Source organism: Berghia stephanieae, chromosome 4 (genome assembly GCF_034508935.2).
Source record: "Berghia stephanieae isolate SIO BIC M18660-M18661 chromosome 4, UCSD_Bste_1.3, whole genome shotgun sequence".
Classification (NCBI taxonomy): domain Eukaryota; kingdom Metazoa; phylum Mollusca; class Gastropoda; order Nudibranchia; family Aeolidiidae; genus Berghia; species Berghia stephanieae.
In genome coordinates, this window is record NC_088363.1 from 11,972,173 (window position 1) to 11,990,342 (window position 18,170).

The 18,170-nt window shown below is 35.7% G+C and overlaps 1 protein-coding gene across 1 annotated transcript in view; it reads right to left on the reverse strand.

Annotated features, from left to right (window-relative positions):
• The window catches only part of LOC144970030 (uncharacterized), a 586,145-nt gene extending 584,771 nt beyond the window's left edge, over positions 1-1,374 (reverse strand). The window contains exon 1 of the mRNA XM_078909209.1: positions 1,016-1,374. The gene's annotated coding sequence lies outside the window, so the exon portion shown is untranslated. The remainder of the gene's footprint in view (positions 1-1,015) is intronic.
• Positions 1,375-18,170: the final 16,796 nt, after the last annotated feature.

Consider the following 18,170-nt stretch of genomic DNA (forward strand, 5'->3'; position numbering starts at 1 on the left):
AAGAGAAATGACGCCTGTTAGGCGATATTACATTTTTTTTCCATTAGAGGCAACACTGTTAACGCTGTAAAGATGCTTTTTTTAAGGACTCAATCATACAGATGGTACTCGAACCCAGATCTTCCGATTCAAAGGTGATTGTGATACCACAAGTTTAGTGTTTGATATATTTTAACTATATTATATAATAGACCGAAGGGCTAGAGCTCAGGTGGTCGCTGGTTCGGATAAGTAACTATATATAATATTATATGATTTAAAAGTCGTGTATCTAGGTAAAATGAGAAAAAAAAGATTAATGTCTTTTTTCAGTGTATTTGTTGTTGTCAAGAGGGACTTCTTTGACAAGTTTGTATTTCAGTCTTGAAAAAAAGTATTAAAAAGTATAGCGTTTAGGTCTTTTAAACTTTGGTTTTGTCACCCGCGTTTATGAGTAATTCTCGTCCAGACGAGAAAAGGTCATGGTTACACAGAGTTTTGTGTGTTGGTCCGTTATACTTCCGGGTGACAATGTCCTGAGCTTCTAAGCCAAGCGCATACTATCTATACCTCATACCTAAGAGTGTGACCACTCACCTTTGCAAACACAGAGAATACACTATTTAATGCTCTCGGGCAGAAGCCATACTCTTGGGTAGCACCCAATAATGTAAAAATGACATAAACGTTTGTGATCTAGCTCATATCTATGAATGTGGCCACTCACCTTTACTAACACATAGAGAATAAATACATTCTTTTTTAATATATAGTATGCGCTTGGCTAAGAAGCTCATAACATTGCCATCCGGAAGTATAACAGTCAACACACAAAACTATAGTGTTACGTTAAACGTTTATAGTCAGGTTAATACAGTTTAGTGAGCATTACTCGTAAACGTGGATGGCAAAAAACAATAACAAAGACATGAGTGACGTCATCTTCGATCTATCTATACTCCCAGGTAACACCCGATCCTGTAAATTGACATAAACGTTTGCTATCTATTTCATAACTATGAATGTGGCCACTCACCTTTGCAAACACAAAGAGAATACACTATTTAATACTCCAAGAAACACCCAAAATTGTAAATGACAAAATCATAACACTCTATCCACAGCACCATAACACAAAAATAACATTATAGTAAAACACACATACCCACGAAAATCATACAAAATTTATAACACACCACACAATAGTTCTATTATTTTCTAACGTGCTACTTTTGACACACCTTATCCAGAGGGAGAGTGAGCAGTCTAAGATGGACACAAGCTATGAATCATGAAATATTAAAACGATAGAAAAGTTACCGGTGGCTAGAATGTAAAGATTTCTTTTTAAAAACCAATAGAGTCCAGTGACAAGCAGGCCTTTTGTTTGTTTGTGTGTGACCCACGGGTTTTCTGTCTCTGTGCGTGTGTGCTAAGAGGTAAGATAACAAGAGGAGTGAGCTGTGGCTGTCCAAGCGTTGAGTTAGTATATGAGAAAACGTTCTTCAAAGCCGTAAAGCACACGAAGCCGGAGTTTATCTCGATTTATAGTGTTATATAGACAGAAGAAATTGCTGGCTACCTTACGGATAGGACGTTACTCTATCGCAAAGTACTTTCCGTCAGATCTAACAGACCCAGCTACCCAATCACTGCTGGGTGGATAGAAGGAACAGAAAAAAAATCCTGACTTCACCTGGGATCGATCTTGGAACCCTTTGTGTGTAAAGCGAATTGCTCTACCAACTGAGCAAACGGGACGAACAGCATGAGAAGACTGAATAGAATCATCTTGCATAATAAACGCGATTGGTCGTCTCGAAACCCTTATGTTTGAGAGAATGATATGCTGAATTTTACTAAGACCGGTCTATATTGTTTAAGCTTTACGTATTTGATATAAATCGCTTTGAGGCTTTGATTTTGGCAGCTCAAGAAATGATTTACATTGTTTGTTTGTTTGTTGTTGTTGTTTTTTATTTTTTTTATTTTACAAAATGTAAATATTGAGCTTTTATATATAGCATAATATCCGCTAAACGTGCTCAGCGCTTTTACAAGAATAAACATAATGCTCAAATTTATTGTCATACTTCAGATTTAAGATCCAGCTTTGATGTCGAACCGAAGATGCAAATGCATACATTAAATATATATATTTTAAGTGTGTATAAACAGTGCCAGTCAAAAAAAGAAAGAAAAAAAAAAAGGAAAGACAAATGCCGGAAAGAAACCAGCCCGACTAATCTGCCAGTCCCGGTTGAGGCAATCTGGGTTTGTTTTTTTTTAGCGATCAAAATTGTAACTCATCAAATTATGTGATGTCCCAGGTTTGAGAGTTTTTGTTTAGATGATGGTTATTCTAATAGATCTATATTTGAAAGACTAGTTTTCTGGCCAAAAATTTTAATATGTGTTGGGTTTTTTTCACAGGACGGCGCATAAGTGGTCTTGGATTATTTATAGATAGAACAAAATTGACGTCACTCAGTTCTTTGTTTGTTTGTTTTAGACGGCCATTTTAATGATACAATTTCACTCAATTTCACTTATCAGACCATATAAGTTTAAGGTCAAAAATACTTTTGTGTGTAGGTACGTTATTGTCGACTGCCGAGTGTTGTGAGTATTTTCCCTAAACGCAAAACCCGAAAGGTACCGAGTTCGATCACCCACCGCTGCGCTGCGTGGCCTTGAGCAAGTCACCTCGTCCTAGATCAATTTGCGGCGCTGCACTGCGGCTGACGCCTGGGTTATTCCAGTCTTCGCTTAGAATAGACCCTATAGACAAATTTTCCCTTTGGGATGAATAAAGGGAATTTTTTTTTCAATAAGAAATATTAGATAGGTCCGGTTCCAAAGCCCATAATTTACCTTTTAACCCTCTCAATATATTTGTCTCTTCGTTAGGAAAGATTTGGGTGTGTGAGAGAATGCTGTTTTGTGGTGGGAGAAGGACATCTCGTTTGAGACGAAGTCCGGGAGTTGTCGAATGGGTTGGGGGTTCAAATTACAGACCGCATGTTTCAGAGATTAGACTGCTGGCCTATTTGGCAACTGGTTCTTCCCGTTACATATCCCTATCATAATAATGGGGTTTGTTTGTTTCGTTGTTGAGTTTACAATAGCCTGGTGGTCGTGGTCGAAATAATGTTATATTATTATATTATTTCAGGAAGGCCCGATAGCTCAGTTGGTAGAGCACTCGCTTCACAAGCAAAGAGAACTTAGATCGACTCCAGATAATAAATAAATATTATAAATTATATAAATATAATATAAATTATAATAAGATGAAGATGAGATGTTTTTTTCTGACCCCCTGGTCCACCCAGTGGATATTGGGTAGCTATGTCTGTTAAAACTGGCGGAGAGTACTTGCGATAGACTAGCGTTCTATCTAAAGGGTAACAAGTAATTGATATTGTCTGTTTCGCATTAGTCGATATTACAGATTTTTTTTTTCAACATAGACCACGCTGTTAACGACCAGGTAACCATTTTGACATAAGTAGGGAGAAAGAATGTGAGTAAATTGCCTTTTCCAAGGACTCAACTATGTGGTATCCGAACTTAGATTATTAAGAATTGATTCTGAAACTTTTCAAAACATTTATAGTGTCCTATTAGTCTATAGATAGTATGCGCTTGGCTAAGAAGCTCACAACACTGCCATCCGGAAGTATAAAGGATCAACACACAAAACTATGTGTAACCATGAATTGCTGTAGTCTGGTTAATACAGTTTAGTGAGAATTACTCATACACGTGGATGGCAAATAAACCATAGCAAAGACCTGACTGGCGTCATCTTCGTTCTATCTGTAGATAGTATGCGCTTGGCTAAGAAGCTCTTAACATTGCCATCCGGAAGTATAACGGACCAACACACAAAACTGTGTGTATCCATGAACGTTTATAGTCAGGTTAATACAGTTCAGTGAGCATTACTCATAAACGCGGATGGCAAAAAAACAATAACAAAGACATGAGTGACGTCATCTTCGAACTTTCTATATAATATGATCATTTTGAGACGACACTCAATTTTCATACCGGAATGACAAAGTGGGTCACATTTCTGGGGAAACGTGAATATGGGGCAGCGTGGCTCAGCGGTTCGGTCTTTGCTTCGTGCCCGAAAGGTAACGAGTTCGAATACCCACTGCCATGTGTACCCTTGAGAAAGTTGCCTCGCTCTAGCTCAGTTTGCGGCGCTGTACTGCGGCTGACGCCTTGGTTATTCCAGTCCTCCATTGGAATAGACCCTAAAGAGAGATTTTACCTATGGGAAGAATTAATGGATTTTTTTTAAATTTCAGAAATGCTTTGTATGGAAATAAAATGATGATAATGATGATGATGATGATGATGATGATGATGATGATGATGATGATGATGTGAGTGTTTGTGTGTGTGGAGAGTGTGTCTTTGTGTGCGTGTGTGGCGGGGGGGGGGGGGGGATGTGTGTGCGAGTTGGTTGCGTGTGGGAAGTGTGTTTATGTACGTGCTTGTGTGTAGTTTGTGTAATTGTGATTGTATTTGTGTGGGTGTATTTTTTTATCGCATGCCTTCCATTATTGAAAGTATTGCTTTACAAATAGTTGGAATTTCTTACAAGAAGAGTTTTAGAAAAAAACATAAAACATTTATAAAAAAGGACGATGAAATCACTTGATATGAATTGCCGTCAGTTTCAATCGTTGGCGCCGCTAGTGTTAATTTGTGAATATCCTACAATCTTACAATAGGGGATCTACCATAACCAGTCAACTGTAAGTACTCTGGAAACACGAATATTTAAAAATTTGGCCAGAAACTCGTCCTCCCAATATCGATCGGATTTAATGACCCTCATCTAGGTAAAAACAATACAACTTCTGACCCCCAGAGCTCTTTAATAAATTCCCAAGTTTGAGAGTTTTTTCACAAGATGAGGGTCATTTAAATCGATCGATATTTGAAGGACGAGTTTTCTGACCAAATTTTAAAATTCGTGTTATTTTTTTCCAGAGTAAAGTTTTTAACTGATTGTTATCGCTCTTGGATTTCCATTTCTCCGTGTTCTATTGTAATTTACAAGACCTCAATTTATGGACATGAGAAAGTAAATATTTTAATAGCTGTGGTTCAGGAATTCACTGGGGCGGTACTTCATTGTGTTTTATTGATGCTATGTGTTTAAGTAAAACACCAATCAGATTTGACCGACAGATTGATCGTACCAACACACCTTTTCCGTCACTCAGTTCATTGATATCGTTTGTGGATCGCCAAGTACGTGATTAGCTCTCACTAAATTTTCTCAATCGAATTATAAACGTTCAAGGTTACACATAGGTTTATGTGTTGGTAAGATTGATCTGGCGGCGGGCAGCGCTGGTGAGTATTTTAATTAAACACATACCATAAATAAATAGACGATACAGATAGTATGCGCTTGGCTAAATAGCTCATAACATTGCCATCCGGAAGTATAACGGACGAACACACAAAACATTGTGTAATCATGAACTTTTATAGTCGGGGTAATACAGTTTAGTGAGAATCGCTCACAAACGCGGATGGCAAAAACAATAACAAAGGCCTGAGTGACGTCATCTGCATACTATCTATATATGAGCGAAGCCATCGTAAACGTATCGCCTGAACGCTGATCAAAAAATGACGTGAAAAGACAAGTCGTTGACCACGAAAGAAAACAAATCGTGAGTTGTATTCAAAAGTTCAACCAATGGAAGAGCCGCGAGACCTACCCACACCAAGCACCCGACGTCCTCTGCCGGGTTTTTGTTTTTCGGCCTTTCTCTTTATTCTTAGTATTTTGTCAGTGCCCGACGTCTTTATCCGGAAAACGGCAGAGGACGGCAGTGCCGGGTCGTCGGAGTCAGTCTCCGGTGTGGGTTAGCCTGAAATGTTTTGGGTATGATGTGATACGAAAGGAAATGAGATGGAGGTGGGGGTAGAGGGGTGGAGGGTTGACTGGTGTAATTGTCATTGGACCGTGGAAACTCGTTGATATCTTTATTGAAAGTGAAACACAATGAGGCAGTCAGTGTGTGTGTGTGTGTGTGTGTGTGTGTGTGTGTGTGATTGTGTGATTGTGTCTGTGTCTGTGTCTGCGTGTGTATCAGTGTGTATGGGTTTGGAAGAGAGAAACTATGAATTTGTGTGTTTATGGGGTTAGTGTATGTGTGAGGTTGTGTTTGTGCGTGTGTAAATTTGATACAGTACATTGTTGACACTTCCTCTCATAGTTTGACCTGAGTGAGGTCATGGTCCAAGATACACGCCATTTAAGTTTGTGTATCTTTAAAGGGAAAAGTAAAGAGAGAGATAGAGAGAGAGAGAGGGAGAGAGAGAGATAGAGAGAGATAGAGAGAGAGAGGGAGAGAGAGAGAGAGAGAGGGAGAGAGAGATAGAGAGAGATAGAGAGAGTGAGATAGAGAGAGATAGAGAGAGAGATAGAGAGAGAGATAGAGAGAGAGATAGAGAGAGAGAGAGATAGAGAGAGATAGAGAGAGAGAGGGAGAGAGATAGAGAGAGAGATAGAGAGAGAGAGAGATAGAGAGAGATAGAGAGAGAGATAGAGAGAGAGGGAGAGAGAGATAGAGAGAGAGATAGAGAGAGAGAGATAGAGAGAGAGATAGAGAGAGAGATAGAGAGAGAGAGAGGGAGAGAGAGATAGAGAGAGAGGGAGAGAGAGAGAGAGAGAGAGAGGTGTGGGCGGACACGGTGTGGGGCCGTGTTGAGTTCTTTCTTCCATAGATAGTGTATGAACGCTTGGCGAAGAAGCTCACAACATTGTCATCCGGAAGTATAACGGACCAACACACAAAACTATGTGTATCCTTGAACGATTATAGTCTGGTTAATACAGTTTAGTGAGAATTACTCATAAACGTGGATGGCAAAAAACATTAACAAAGAACTGTTGATGCAAATGCTCACAACCTCCGCCAGTGGGATATGACACACCGACACACAAAACTATGTGTAACCTTGAGAGTTTATATTCTGATTGATATCATTTAGTGAGAACAATTCACCAAAATTCAACGTCTTATAAGCACTAACGAAGAGATGAGTGACTTCAATATCGTTCCTTCTAGTGGAACGCCATCAAGGGAAGAAAAACATGATATTTTAAAAATCTGGTTACTATTTCATTGGAAGAGTAAAACCATTCCTCCCGAGGACTGTATACATGCATATAATTCATCTTCTCCAAGTCATATTTTCTAGTCTAAATAGATATACTGGTCTTCAATAAATATCACACACCCTCTCTCTTTTATGTCCCGTAATCCTAAGAATTTGCATCGACATATTGCTACAGAAATAGTTATACCACCTTTATGTAACCTATTCAGTATTAGTACTCCGAAGACTAGTTATATACACACTTCCAAGGATTTAGGAATCAAAAGAGTGAAGGGTTTGATGTCACGACTTTTCCTCCATATTTACAATACAAATGTATTTTAGCATAATGTTCTCATTTTGTTTTATTGGATGTTTCAAGAGGAAAGGTAAAGTCACCCAATGTCAGATTGAAGGTAAGGTTGTCAGGGAGGTAACGGCAAGGTGAGAAAGGTGCTCGATACCTGTGTCTATATGACTTTGGAATTCCTTACAGCATCATTTGAATAATCCTATTTACATTGAAATAAAAAAAAAAACACATCGCCGGTCTCTGAAGCAAAGAGTAATAATAATAATAATAGAATAAATAAAATATAAAAATAAAAAATAAAAAATTTAGCTTTTATAAAGCGTAATATCCAATAAACGTTATCAAATCACTTTACAAGGAGTCATTTAACATTTAGGACGGGGCATGACGCCTGTTAGGCGATATTACAATTTTTCCGATAGAGACAACGCTGTTAACGACCAGGTACTTATTTTACACTCTAAGTAATGTGAGAGAATGTGAGTAAAGAGCCTTCTCCGAGGCTCAACTATGCGCCGACGAGGCTCGAACCCAGGACATTCCGATCCGAAAGCGAGTGGCATACCACTAGACCACATAGCGAACAAGCAGTGGGAGATATTATAGATTTACGCCAGCCGCGAACCACAATCGCTGTTTAACATTCCAGAGTTTTTAAATCGTTAATTCTTATTAAAAAAAAAAAAAAAAATTACAAATCAACAATTAAAAAGTGTGCAATTAAATAAGGTAATTAAATTCCTGAAGACAACAGAGAATGAAAACTTCGCGGCGGCGATAGGGGCTCGAACGCCCGACCTTACTGGTACAACTCCGCCTGGCCCGGGAGACGGTGATTCTACCGTATGAGCTATCCACGGGGGTCGTGGACATTTGTATTCTCTGTTGTCTTCTGGCATTTTCCAACTCACCTCATTTTTTGTAGCTTTCAACATACGTGCCTGCTCCACTCACTCTTCTGAATTAAAATTGAACGCCACTACGCTACCTTGGCAGCGCGCATTGGGAGCCGGTTTGAAATATCAAAGGCAGCAGATCAAGAATGTTACCAGAGTACCCCTCCAATGGCGTTATCTATGTATATTTTTTCTAATTCAATATGTATTTTTAAAACAACAACAACGACGACGACGACGACGACGACGACGACGACGACAACAACAACAAAATAAATAAAAGCAAACGATTCCTGGATCTTGAATTCAACGATTATCATTGTGGTCGGGATATCGTCACGAATCAAAATCTATTTTTCAGTCAAACCGGATATGTGAGGAAAAACAATTTTTGACCTGTTTTATTTTTCTATTGACAAAGGGTAATAAATAATAAGGATGTCATAATGTATATTGTTTTTACGTCACAATAAAATCTGGATTTCCTGAAAACCCAAATCGTATAATGATAGATTCGTACAGTCTTGCTTTTAAATAAATTCGGACATATTTTCAATTTTGCAAGAACGAGCTCGAGAAGGCACGTTGGAATTCCAAAGTCCGAATTCCAAAACGAAAGAATGTAAGATATCTTTTTTATTTTCCTACCCCACAGTCGATTCTGATTTTGTTATATCTGAATAAAAGACGTTGTCAAAAGTATCTAAATGAGACTTTAAAAAAAAAAATCTAATTTTAGTGAAATTTAAAGCTTGATAATATCAAATTAAGAAAGTATGGAGCAGGCATCGGTGTAAGATAAAGAACTGAACGAGTGTGTATGAAATGTACCAGACAAAGAAAAATACAAGAAAAAAAACCACCCCAAAAAATCAGTCTGCCTCGAGTTCGACTGATTTATTTCGATGTTCAGTTCTTTATCCTAAAGCTTGATAACTGGTCATTATTGTATATTAAAAGGGTAGAATATTTGCTCTTTATAAAGTCATAAAGACAGGATAGATCCCCATTCATCATACAAATATCGTTTTATCTAAAGATCGTAATGACACAAATGCCTTACAAATTACGTGGTAATTATTTTTTAATCAAATACTTCAACGTCTTAATTCTACAATCTGACACCTCTCAGATCGGCAAAAATGAAGCCATTGGTGCAGCTAATGTGCACATTATTATGTAAATAAATATCTGTATTACATTAGACTCTCTCTCTCTCTCTCTCTCTCTCTCTCTCTCTCTCTCTCTCTTTCTTTCTTTCTTTCTCTCTCCCTCTCTCTCTCTCTCTCAATCTATCTATCTATCTCCCTCTCTCTCTCTCTCTCTCTTTCTTTCTTTCTCTCTCTCTCTCTCTCTCTCTCACTCAATCTATCTATCTATCTATCTATCTCCCTCTCTCTCTCTCTCTCTCACTCAATCTATCTATCTATCTATCTATCTCCCTCTCTCTCTCTCTCTCTCTCTCTCTCTCTCTCTCTCACTCTGGGTATCCCCTTTATTTATATCCGATTTCTTCCGGCCCACCAATTTTCAATCTAGTATTTGGTAAAAAATAAATACGCTTGTTTAAAAATTGGCAATCTTTTGTCCGAAGCAATCTTCTAAAATGAAAGGAGCTGAAACCTCAAATTATACTTGGAATTTGTTCAGTGAAAGTTTTTGGCAATCATTTTTTAAAGCAATTATTCGACCAGTCTCTAACTCTTTACCGAAATCAACCAATGTTTTAGCATATTTTTGTTTAAGTTTGCCCAACATCCGATAGCTATAAAAACCCAAACACATAATAATAATAATAATAATAATAATAATAATAATAATAATAATAATAATAATAATAATAATAATAATAATAATAATAATAATTAATAATGATGATGATGATAATAATAATAATAATAATAATAATAATAATAATAATAATAATGATGATTATAATTGTCATGGTCTCAAGTGAGTAAAGAGCTACTCGACTATGCATAAAGATATATGTAGAATGAGGCCCCAGAATTTACTAGTTACTATAAATGAAAAACAATTAACGATTTGTTTACAATGAAATAAAAATAATGATGAAATTTAATTAAAAGAGATAAACAGTGATCGTGGCAGTTACAAATAGAGATATGAATATTTTACGTAACTTATGATAATATCTCAGGTTCGTAAGTTTACGTTTCCAGGCAGTTGATGGGCTTGGATGATCTATTCCTCTGATAATAGGATTGGACTCGTAAAATTCCACTTCCAGGCAATTGGTAAGAGGTTATAGTGTAGTACAGCGGGCTTGGGTTTGATCCTTGAAGATTATACAATCAAAGTTAAAAGCTCCGGCGTCTTAATGGTGTAGATATAATATCTACAAAGTCCCAAAAGATAAAAATCTTACAATATATATATAGGAATAGAGTGACTGGCCGTCCGGCATAGATTGTGGAGAGAAAGTGAGTGTCAAATGTTAGACCTATCAGCTTTATAATAAGTGGCTACGTGACAGTATGTAGAACGAAAAGTATTCACTAATTAGAAATTAATTCGAGGGAAGGCTATAAAAGGAAAGACGATCTAATATTAGAAGGTAAAGTTTATCTAAGCCTACCGAAATATAACTGGAGTGAGATGAATTCAGTTCTTAATAAAATAAAATTTAATAAGATAATTGTGAACAATCTTTACTGTGACACCCCCACCCACGTTTAAAATATACTCTTTAACCATTATGGGAAAGATAGATTTTACAAACGGAAGTAAATTTACTATCATGATACTCTAGCATTAATCCATTGTTATGATTTGTGCTACAATTAAATTGTTTATTAACTAGACATGGAAATGTTTATATTAACGTAGGTATATGAATGGGTGACAATAACAATGAAAGATTGTGATTACAAATCATTGTGATGAACAACATGATGGCAATGTGATTACAAATCATTGTGATAAAAAATATGATGGCAATGTGATTACAAATCATTGTGATAAACAATAGTGATGGCAATGAAGCATGATTTAAGTCGATGATATGAAATGAATGAAAATGTAAATGGAATATTGACATTTCAATTATTAATCATAAATGAGTGAAAATTCATAACAATAATAGATAAAGAGAAGATTTCCCAAATCATGAATGGGTATGGTATATATATCCAAACAATACTCAATGTTACATTAAGTTGGGTCATCATGTTTACAAATAAAATTATCGAATTTGTGTGTTCTGATTTGGCATAATTTGCGAGGTAACTAACAGTATGCATGGGAGGTTAAGTTATACCCTTCTCACGTCATTACACTAATCGAGAAAGTAGGTCGGCGTGAATATTTTCACAACCTGGTATGTGAGAGATACTGAAAGTGTAATTTTGCAAAAATAGACTCCACCTTAGTACTCTACTATTATTCATTTTGTTATTTCTTATGTACGTGAGTGGTTTATGGTCCGTTTCGACCACAAACTCTTTTAGCAGTAGATATCTGCTGAATGTCTTTAAAGCAAAGACGATGGCCAGTCCTTCACGCTCTATTACAGAGTATCGTGATTCTCTGTCCAATAATTTTCTGCTTGCATATAAGCAAGGCATTAGAGTTCCCTCATGTTCCTGTAATAGTACACCTGCGATGCCCTTATCAGACGCGTCAGTTCTTACAACAAATTCTTTTGACATGTCGGGTAATTTAAGAATTGGTTCTGAACAGAGTAATGCCTTTAATTGGTTAAAGCTATTCTGACACGCTTCTGTCCAAACAATTTTGTTCGGTGACCCATTCTTTGTCAGATTTGTTAGCGGTGTCGCGATGTGCGCGAAGTTGTAAATGTATTTCCTGTAAAAATTTAGGAGCTCAAGTACTTTGCGTACTTCTTTTTTTGTCTTAGGTGTTTGCAATTGTGCGATTTTTGTTTGTTTTTCTGTCTCGGGTGTCTGTGTCCCATGACCAACGGTATGATCAATCCTGCATTTGAAGCTTCGATATTAGTAAACATAGGTTGCGACACTGTGTCTCTATCAAAATACTTTTTTAGCATATTTGCATGGAATGTCTTTGTTGTGTTGTTCATTTTAATCTCGTAATTAACATTAGATTTTACTGCTGTTATTTTGAATGGTCCTTTCCATGTAGCTAAAAGTTTACTCGAGTCATCGGGTAAGAGTATTAGTACTTTGTCACCAATCTCAAATTTTCTTGACTTGCTTTTGCGATCAGAGTATTCCTTGTATTTCTCTGCTTTTTTAGTGACGGATTCCTGTGCTAGCTTACATGTGTCCTCTATTCTGTCTTTCAGGTTTCTTACATATTCGTAAGCAAACATAATTTCGTTATTGTCCTCCTCATTCCCTTTACAAATGTCGGCTACTATATTGATCGGGCCGCGAGGTGATCGTCCATACATCAACTCAAATGGGGAGTAGCCTGTAGATTCTTGGGGTATTTCTCTATATGCAAATAGGATTGCTGGTAAGTATCTGTCCCAATCATCTGGTTTTTCTGCTGACACTTTTCTTAACATATTCTTTAGAGTGCCATTAAATCTTTCACAAAGACCATTTGCTTGGGGGTGGTAGGGAGTTGTGAATGAGTGTTGGATTCCCATGAGTTTCATGGTTTCATGCATCATATGTGATGTAAATTGGGGTCCGTTGTCCGACAGTATCTCATTTGGTATGCCTATTCTAGTAAAAATTGTCATCAATGCTTCAGCTATGTGATCCGATGTAGTTGATTTCAATGCTATCGCTTCTGGCCACCTGGTTGCGTAATCGACTAGTGTTAGTATGTGTGTATGGTTTCTATCTGATTTTGTTAAAGGGCCTATAATGTCAATTGCAACTTTTTGAAAAACTTTTTCAATAACTGGGGTTGTCTCTAATGGCAATCTCGGTATTCTGCCTTTTGCGACTCTTCTTTGGCATGTGTCACAAGATTTCACATATTCTCGGACGTCTTTAGTAATTCCAGGCCATGTGAAATTCTCGGATATTCTCTTCAATGTGGAAGAGCTCCCAAGATGTCCAGAAGTTATTGAATCGTGCGCTATTCCAAGGATTTTGTTTCTGTAAATACTCGGCGTGACCAGTTGTTTAGCTATTTTGTTTCTTTTCCTATGTAACCTGAACAGAATATCTTTTTCAATGATGTATTCAACTTTTGATTTCGTCCCTTTGTTTGCGATATTGAAATATGAAGTTAAAGTCGGGTCCTTTTTCTGTTCTTCAATGAACGTGTTCCTGTCAAATTGTTGTGGTTCTAGAGAAATAGTCATTGGCTTCTCTGTTGTCTTAGTCATCTTTCTTGTTTCTGCTAGACAAGCTGTTTCTTGGGTTAATGACCATTCCTTTACATCTGTTGGGTTGTCTTTAAGACCTTTTATATTGCCAACAATAACATCAGCGACGGGGTTGGGAAGTATACAGCATTCCACTATTCCTGTATAGTATGGGGTTTCTATGTACACGTTAGCTGTTTCAAAGGTTTCGACTGTGCCACTGAATGTGATGCATTGTACCGTTTTTCCAGTTTTGTCTTCGTCATTGATCAAAGATGCTTTTATTCCTACTGTACTGCATCCTGTGTCTCTCAATATTTTGCAATCAGTTCCATTAGCTTTGCCTTCACAAAAAAATAGCGATCCTGATTTGTGAGTTTGTGTTAAAAGTGACATACCTTTCACGCAATACACATTTATATTTTCTCCTGACATTACTCGTGTCTGATTGTTTACACCTGTTTGGAGTGATGCATTTGCAGTTTCTTTTGGATATCCCACGATTTTGTAACATTTGTCTGCTGTGTGGCCTTTCATTCCACAATATTGACATTTAATTATAGGTTTGTTGGTTTTCTTATACTCAGTATTATTGTCAGTGCTATTTCTTGTTTTGTTTTGATAGGGTCGGCTATGGTCTCTATTGAACTGTTTGTTCCATGGTTTGTTACTATGGTCATCTTGTTTCACTTGCGTGTTCCGAGTGATTGATCGGCTCGTTCTATTTGAGTACTGAACTTTAGGTGTACCTGGACTCTGAGCAGCGGCAGCGTAGTATGGTACCTTCAATGTTCTGCTAAGGGGTGTCAATGGATGTGCGCTGTTAAAGTTTTCTGCGTAGATTTTTAATTTGTCCAAGTTTTCTGGCTTTCTCTCTTTAAAGAATGCGACTAAATCTGGGTTGCAAGCTTGATAGATTCGATTCTTCAGCGTGAGATAGTAAAGGCCTGCAAAGTCGTCTTGTTTTACATTTGCCAACTCAAGCCACCGATTTAGAAATTGAGTAATTCGGTTCACGAATGTATTAAAGTCTTCTCCACTTTCCGGTTTTGCAGTGTGAAACCTTTCCTGGTAACCATCTTCCGTTAATCTAAATCTTTTTAGTAGAGCGTCTTTAATTTTTCCATAGTCATCTGCATCTTCAGTTGTTAAGGTATAGAAAACTTTTAGCGGTTCTCCAGATAAGCAGTTAATCAAGGCTGTGGCCCATTTGCTTTCTGGCCAACGATAACCTTTAGCCTGAACTTCGAATCGGTGTAAGAAGGATTCTAAACAGTCTGAGCGTTCATCGTATGTTGGCATGCGTGGAAGTTTCACGAAAAATTCATCACTATTATTATGTTTTCTTTCATGACCGGTTTTTGTTTTTTCAATTTCCAGCATCATTTGGGTCCTTTTGGTTTCTTCTTCTGCTAATGCTATTTGTCTTTTTAGTTCCCTTTCTTGGACTCTTTCTTCTCGTTCTTCTCTACGTATTCTTTCTTCGTGTTCTTTTTCTTCTCTACGAATTCTTTCTTCATTTTCTTCTCTACGAATTCTTTCTTCGTGTTCTTTTTCTTCTTTACGAATTCTTTCTTTATTTTCTTCTCTACGAATTCTTTCTTCATGTTCTTTTTCTTCTTTTACTTTCTCTTCGCACCATGAAAATATTCTTTCCTGGGGTATTTCTAAGTCCTTTGCGAGACTTAAGTATCTTTTATATGCTTCCATGTTGCAATAAATTAGTTACGATGTTTTATATATATTATATTGACAGGATACTGTTACTGACTGTTTTATTTATTTACACTTACTGGAATGAACTGTTCTATTTTTAGAAATCTCTCTCTCTTATTTCAACTTATTATGTATGTTGAATTTGATGCCTTTTATCGTTATATCTTATAAAGCAATGTGTCAATACAATGCGGAGTTATTATGACTTGTGTCAATAACAATGTGTCAATCGCGTGTACTCTAAACTATGTTTCTACGAAAAATGTATCACCAATGTGTGTGACTCGTCGTTAGTTTGTGTACAATTATTCGCAATGACGCTAATGTACTAGAGTGTGATAACAATAATAGGATGCCAAAATAATCCCAAGTTATCTATCACTAAATATAACACGACGGCTAGTAGACTCCTTTTATTATTATTTAGTTTTTAAAGACTCACTTTTCAGAACATAATATATAAGTGGTTTTCGGTAACAGTAATATGCCAAAAATGCATTTAAAACAAATCACTATGCAAAACAAATCACGATGTCTATAGTTACTATGTGATGCCCAACTCATGTAAAAGAGAATAATGAAGGATATATTTACCAACTCAGTTCGTGGCTGGGACCTCTCTCTTGTTCAATGGTTGTTCAACAATTGTAATTAGGCATTGAAGAGTGTTTAACAGTGATGTCTGAAATACAAAACAATAAAATATCGTAAGATTTACAATAGTTACAAAATGTGTTCACAACACTGAGTGATTGGATGACAGGTGAATGAATCGTTATGGAATGTAAACATATTGAAAACAATTCATGAATGAGGCAAACAACAAAATGAAATGAGTGATATAATAACAAAGTGGACAAGGAATGAATGAATGAATGAAAAACTGAGTGAATAGATGAATGAATGAATGGATAATGTATGAATGAAAGAATGAAGGGAGGAATAAATGTATGAATGATTGGATAAATGAGTGAATAAACGGATGAATGGATGAATGGATGAATGAATGAAGAATGAATGAATGAATAAATAAATGAATGAACAATGAATGAATGAATAATTTATAAATGAATAAATGAATGAAGGAATGAATCAATAAAATGCTATTCAATTTGAATGAAAGAATGAATGGATAAAATGCTATTCCATTTAAATGAAGAAATGAAAAAGAAAAAAAATTAATCCTGTAAATAGGGAGTTCAATTAAAATATGATCAAGTGGGGCAATTAAGAGTTTTACAATTTAAACTTTAAAGTTAGATGAAATAGATATAAGTAACTAAATAAATTCAATTCTTTATATGTGTCCCCTCCAAAATGTCATGGTCTCAAGTGAGTAAAGAGCTACTCGACTATGCATAAAGATATATGTAGAATGAGGCCCCAGAATTTACTAGTTACTATAAATGAAAAACAATTAACGATTTGTTTACAATGAAATAAAAATAATGATGAAATTTAATTAAAAGAGATAAACAGTGATCGTGGCAGTTACAAATAGAGATATGAATATTTTACGTAACTTATGATAATATCTCAGGTTCGTAAGTTTACGTTTCCAGGCAGTTGATGGGCTTGGATGATCTATTCCTCTGATAATAGGATTGGACTCGTAAAATTCCACTTCCAGGCAATTGGTAAGAGGTTATAGTGTAGTACAGCGGGCTTGGGTTTGATCCTTGAAGATTATACAATCAAAGTTAAAAGCTCCGGCGTCTTAATGGTGTAGATATAATATCTACAAAGTCCCAAAAGATAAAAATCTTACAATATATATATAGGAATAGAGTGACTGGCCGTCCGGCATAGATTGTGGAGAGAAAGTGAGTGTCAAATGTTAGACCTATCAGCTTTTATAATAAGTGGCTACGTGACAGTATGTAGAACGAAAAGTATTCACTAATTAGAAATTAATTCGAGGGAAGGCTATAAAAGGAAAGACGATCTAATATTAGAAGGTAAAGTTTATCTAAGCCTACCGAAATATAACTGGAGTGAGATGAATTCAGTTCTTAATAAAATAAAATTTAATAAGATAATTGTGAACAATCTTTACTGTGACAATAATAATAATAATAATAATAATAATAATAATAATAATAATAATAATAATAATAATAATAATAATAATAATAATAATAATAATAATAATAATAATAATAATAATAATAAATAATAATAATAATAATAAATAATAATATAATAATAATAATAATAATAATAATAATAATAATAATAATAATAATAATAATAATAATAATGATAATAATAATAATAATAATATTGATAATAATAATAATAGATAATAATAATAATAATAATAATAATAATAATAATAATAATAATAATAATAATAATAATAATAATAATAATAATAATGATAATAATAATAATAACAATAATAATAATAAACCAAAACAGAAAAATACAATAATAATAATAAACCAAAACAAAAAAAATACAATAATAAAAACAAAAACAAAACAACAACAACGCTACTTCAACAAGCCCTTCGGTTTTTTAGAGGTCTTCTTTATACGGGCCCAGGAGTGAGATTGAAGAGTACTGTTGCGGCCCTATGTTCCACAAGGAATCAAGAGGCCTTACGTCAAGTAAGTCAAGTCCACAAACCCTTCCTCCTAAACATTGCATTGTAATGAGTTCATTAGAAGCTTGCTTCATTGAGATTTAAAGACTTGAGCCTTTATGAGAAAATGATTCTGTGGGACTTTGTGGTCATGAAGTATGATACCCTCGCTATTAGACCAGTTGTCCCATGGTTCGGATCTCGCTCTAAGCTAGCGGCGCAAAGTTGAGTCCTTGGAAAAGGCTCTTTACTCATATTCTCTCATTT